Here is a 6,444-nt window from a genome sequence, read left to right as displayed (position 1 = left end):
ATATAAAAATCCCACTGTTGCAACGGAAAAAAAAAAAGAAAGAAAATATTGCCACCACTACAATTAAATTATATAATACGTTATAATTGTTAATAATAAAAATAAAAAAATGTATAAAAATAAAATAAATAAATAATAATAAATAAGAAAATAAAAAAATAATAATAATAAATAAATAATAATAAATAATAATAATAATAATAATAATAAAAATATATAAAAATAAAATAAAATAAATAAATAATAATAAATAAGAAAATAAAAAAATAATGATAATAAATAATAAATAAATAATAATAAATCAATAATAATAATAAAAATATATAACAATAAAATAAAATAAATAAATAATAATAAATAAGAAATTAAAAAAATAATAATAATAAATAATAAATAAATAATAATAAATAAATAAATAAATAAATAAATAAATAATAATAATAAAAATATATAAAAATAAAATAAATAAATAATAATAAATAAGAAAATAAAAAAATAATGATAATAAATAATAAATAAATAATAATAAATAAATAATAATAATAAAAATATATAACAATAAAATAAAATAAATAAATAATAATAAATAAGAAATTAAAAAAATAATAATAATAAATAATAAATAAATAATAATAGATAATAAATAAATAAATAAATAAATAATAATAATAAAAATATATAAAAATAAAATAAAATAAATAAACAATAATAAATAAGAAAATAAAAAATAATAATAATAAATAATAATTAAATAATAATAAATTAATAAATAAATAAATAAATAATAATAATAATAAAAATATATAAAAATAAAATAAAATAAATAAATAATAATAAATAAGAAAATAAAAAAAATTATAATAATGAATAATAAATAAATAAATAAATAAATAAATAAATAAGAAAAAAAAATAAGAATAAAATAATATTCATGTAAACATTGTTAGTCTGTGTTATTTATTTCTCATTTCTATATATCACTCCCGTTCTCTATCAGCTCTCTCATATCCACAGCATTACAACTTCACTGCAGAGGAATCTCCAAACACCAAAACACCCGCATTGTCCCTTTAATCAAAGATCCTCCCTCTAAAAAGCTATTGGCCGAATGAGCCATCAATCAAACAAAGGAGAAAATAAACACTTCCTCGATTGTACATTTCCACACAGAAACGCCCTCTTTCCAACTTCGCCTCATATCAGGCCTCCCATTGGCGGGACATACCGCCACTCAGGATAGATCCACACATCGCATACCCTATTGGTCGATAGAGGAGGAGCCGGGTACAGGATTGGTTGCCCCATCAGAACGGCCGCAGACTGGCTTCGGTAAGCTTGGTTGGCTGGCGGGGATGTAGGCCCCACCGGGGGGACCTGCCCGGGAGGGAGGAGACACCGGATTACCGGAACTAAGGTACCACATACCGGGCGGGAAGGGGAAAGAAGGCCCACAAAGCGGGAAAATAGGGAGAAAGGGGGGGGGGAATTACCCAGAGAGTGCTGGAGGAGCATAAATAATAGGACCCCCCCCAAATATTACTCTGTACCCCCCCTACACCCCCTGTCACTCTGTATATCCTCCACTATCACTGGGTAATACACCCCCTGTCACTCTGTATATCCCCCACTATCACTGGGTAATACACCCCCTGTCACTCTGTATATCCCCCACTATCACTGGGTAATACACCCCCTGTCACTCTGTATATCCTCCACTATCACTGGGTAATACCCCCCCTGTCACTCTGTATATCCCCCACTATCACTGGGTAATACACCCCCTGTCACTCTGTATATCCCCCACTATCACTGGGTAATACACCCCCTGTCACTCTGTATATCCTCCACTATCACTGGGTAATACCCCCCCTGTCACTCTGTATATCCCCCACTATCACTGGTAATACCCCCCCTGTCACTCTGTATATCCCCCACTATCACTGGGTAATACACCCCCTGTCACTCTGTATATCCCCCACTATCACTGGGTAATACCCCCCCTGTCACTCTGTATATCCCCCACTATCACTGGTAATACACCCCCCTGTCACTCTGTATATCCCCCACTATCACTGGTAATACACCCCCTGTCACTCTGTATATCCTCCACTATCACTGGGTAATACACCCCCTGTCACTCTGTATATCCCCCACTATCACTGGGTAATACACCCCCTGTCACTCTGTATATCCCCCACTATCACTGGGTAATACACCCCCTGTCACTCTGTATATCCTCCACTATCACTGGGTAATACACCCCCTGTCACTCTGTATATCCCCCACTATCACTGGGTAATACACCCCCTGTCACTCTGTATATCCTCCACTATCACTGGGTAATACACCCCCTGTCACTCTGTATATCCCCCACTATCACTGGGTAATACACCCCCTGTCACTCTGTATATCCCCCACTATCACTGGGTAATACACCCCCTGTCACTCTGTATATCCTCCACTATCACTGGGTAATACCCCCCCTGTCACTCTGTATATCCCCCACTATCACTGGGTAATACACCCCCTGTCACTCTGTATATCCCCCACTATCACTGGGTAATACACCCCCTGTCACTCTGTATATCCCCCACTATCACTGGGTAATACTCCCCCTGTCACTCTGTATATCCTCCACTATCACTGGGTAATACACCCCCTGTCACTCTGTATATCCTCCACTATCACTGGGTAATACTCCCCCTGTCACTCTGTATATCCTCCACTATCACTGGGTAATACACCCCCTGTCACTCTGTATATCCCCCACTATCACTGGGTAATACACCCCCCTGTCACTCTGTATATCCCCCACTATCACTGGGTAATACACCCCCTGTCACTCTGTATATCCCCCACTATCACTGGGTAATACACCCCCTGTCACTCTGTATATCCCCCACTATCACTGGGTAATACCCCCCCTGTCACTCTGTATACCCCCCACTATCACTGGGTAATACACCCCCTGTCACTCTGTATATCCCCCACTATCACTGGGTAATACACCCCCCCTGTCACTCTGTATATCCCCCACTATCACTGGGTAATACACCCCCTGTCACTCTGTATATCCCCCACTATCACTGGGTAATACACCCCCTGTCACTCTGTATATCCCCCACTATCACTGGGTAATACACCCCCTGTCACTCTGTATATCCTCCACTATCACTGGGTAATACCCCCCCTGTCACTCTGTATATCCTCCACTATCACTGGGTAATACACCCCCTGTCACTCTGTATATCCCCCACTATCACTGGGTAATACACCCCCTGTCACTCTGTATATCCCCCACTATCACTGGGTAATACTCCCCCTGTCACTCTGTATATCCTCCACTATCACTGGGTAATACACCCCCTGTCACTCTGTATATCCTCCACTATCACTGGGTAATACTCCCCCTGTCACTCTGTATATCCCCCACTATCACTGGGTAATACCCCCCCTGTCACTCTGTATATCCTCCACTATCACTGGGTAATACCCCCCCTGTCACTCTGTATATCCTCCACTATCACTGGGTAATACACCCCCTGTCACTCTGTATATCCCCCACTATCACTGGGTAATACACCCCCTGTCACTCTGTATATCCCCCACTATCACTGGGTAATACACCCCCCTGTCACTCTGTATATCCCCCACTATCACTGGGTAATACACCCCCTGTCACTCTGTATATCCCCCACTATCACTGGGTAATACACCCCCCCTGTCACTCTGTATATCCCCCACTATCACTGGGTAATACACCCCCTGTCACTCTGTATATCCCCCACTATCACTGGGTAATACACCCCCTGTCACTCTGTATATCCCCCACTATCACTGGGTAATACACCCCCTGTCACTCTGTATATCCTCCACTATCACTGGGTAATACACCCCCTGTCACTCTGTATATCCCCCACTATCACTGGGTAATACACCCCCTGTCACTCTGTATATCCTCCACTATCACTGGGTAATACACCCCCCCTGTCACTCTGTATATCCCCCACTATCACTGGGTAATACACCCCCCCTGTCACTCTGTATATCCCCCACTATCACTGGGTAATACCCCCCCTGTCACTCTGTATATCCTCCACTATCACTGGGTAATACACCCCCTGTCACTCTGTATATCCCCCACTATCACTGGGTAATACACCCCCTGTCACTCTGTATATCCTCCACTATCACTGGGTAATACACCCCCTGTCACTCTGTATATCCTCCACTATCACTGGGTAATACACCCCCTGTCACTCTGTATATCCCCCACTATCACTGGGTAATACACCCCCCCTGTCACTCTGTATATCCCCCACTATCACTGGGTAATACTCCCCCTGTCACTCTGTATATCCCCCACTATCACTGGGTAATACCCCCCCTGTCACTCTGTATATCCTCCACTATCACTGGGTAATACACCCCCTGTCACTCTGTATATCCCCCACTATCACTGGGTAATACACCCCCCCTGTCACTCTGTATATCCCCCACTATCACTGGGTAATACCCCCCCTGTCACTCTGTATATCCTCCACTATCACTGGGTAATACACCCCCTGTCACTCTGTATATCCTCCACTATCACTGGGTAATACACCCCCTGTCACTCTGTATATCCTCCACTATCACTGGGTAATACACCCCCTGTCACTCTGTATATCCTCCACTATCACTGGGTAATACCCCCCCTGTCACTCTGTATATCCCCCACTATCACTGGGTAATACACCCCCTGTCACTCTGTATATCCTCCACTATCACTGGGTAATACACCCCCCTGTCACTCTGTATATCCCCCACTATCACTGGGTAATACACCCCCTGTCACTCTGTATATCCTCCACTATCACTGGGTAATACACCCCCCTGTCACTCTGTATATCCCCCACTATCACTGGGTAATACACCCCCTGTCACTCTGTATATCCTCCACTATCACTGGGTAATACACCCCCTGTCACTCTGTATATCCCCCACTATCACTGGGTAATACACCCCCTGTCACTCTGTATATCCTCCACTATCACTGGGTAATACACCCCCTGTCACTCTGTATATCCCCCACTATCACTGTGTAATACACCCCCTGTCACTCTGTATATCCCCCACTATCACTGGTAATACACCCCCCTGTCACTCTGTATATCCCCCACTATCACTGGTAATACACCCCCCTGTCACTCTGTATATCCCCCACTATCACTGGGTAATACACCCCCCTGTCACTCTGTATATCCCCCACTATCACTGGGTAATACACCCCCTGTCACTCTGTATATCCCCCACTATCACTGGGTAATACACCCCCCCTGTCACTCTGTATATCCCCCACTATCACTGGGTAATACACCCCCTGTCACTCTGTATATCCCCCACTATCACTGGGTAATACACCCCCTGTCACTCTGTATATCCCCCACTATCACTGGGTAATACACCCCCTGTCACTCTGTATATCCCCCACTATCACTGGGTAATACCCCCCCTGTCACTCTGTATATCCCCCACTATCACTGGGTAATACACCCCCTGTCACTCTGTATATCCTCCACTATCACTGGGTAATACCCCCCCTGTCACTCTGTATATCCTCCACTATCACTGGGTAATACACCCCCTGTCACTCTGTATATCCCCCACTATCACTGGGTAATACACCCCCTGTCACTCTGTATATCCCCCACTATCACTGGGTAATACTCCCCCTGTCACTCTGTATATCCTCCACTATCACTGGGTAATACACCCCCTGTCACTCTGTATATCCTCCACTATCACTGGGTAATACACCCCCCTGTCACTCTGTATATCCCCCACTATCACTGGGTAATACACCCCCTGTCACTCTGTATATCCCCCACTATCACTGGGTAATACACCCCCTGTCACTCTGTATATCCTCCACTATCACTGGGTAATACCCCCCCTGTCACTCTGTATATCCTCCACTATCACTGGGTAATACACCCCCTGTCACTCTGTATATCCCCCACTATCACTGGGTAATACACCCCCTGTCACTCTGTATATCCCCCACTATCACTGGGTAATACTCCCCCTGTCACTCTGTATATCCTCCACTATCACTGGGTAATACACCCCCCCTGTCACTCTGTATATCCCCCACTATCACTGGGTAATACACCCCCCCTGTCACTCTGTATATCCCCCACTATCACTGGGTAATACCCCCCCTGTCACTCTGTATATCCTCCACTATCACTGGGTAATACACCCCCTGTCACTCTGTATATCCCCCACTATCACTGGGTAATACACCCCCTGTCACTCTGTATATCCCCCACTATCACTGGGTAATACTCCCCCTGTCACTCTGTATATCCCCCACTATCACTGGGTAATACACCCCCTGTCACTCTGTATATCCTCCACTATCACTGGGTAATACACCCCCTGTCACTCTGTATATCCTCC

General features: G+C 43.3%; 1 protein-coding gene across 1 annotated transcript in view; it reads left to right on the top strand.

Moving 5' to 3' along the window:
* The first annotated feature begins 1,324 nt into the window (after positions 1 to 1,324).
* USF3 (upstream transcription factor family member 3) overlaps positions 1,325 to 6,444 on the top strand; it is a 69,557-nt gene continuing 64,437 nt past the window's right edge. The window contains exon 1 of the mRNA XM_082246225.1: positions 1,325 to 1,414. The gene's annotated coding sequence lies outside the window, so the exon portion shown is untranslated. The remainder of the gene's footprint in view (positions 1,415 to 6,444) is intronic.

The sequence above is a fragment of the Pelophylax lessonae genome, assembly GCF_965119305.1.
Source record: "Pelophylax lessonae genome assembly, chromosome: 2".
Taxonomy (NCBI): Eukaryota; Metazoa; Chordata; class Amphibia; order Anura; family Ranidae; genus Pelophylax; species Pelophylax lessonae.
Note: the sequence above shows the minus strand (reverse complement) of the source record. Positions and strands in the feature narration are given on the sequence as shown.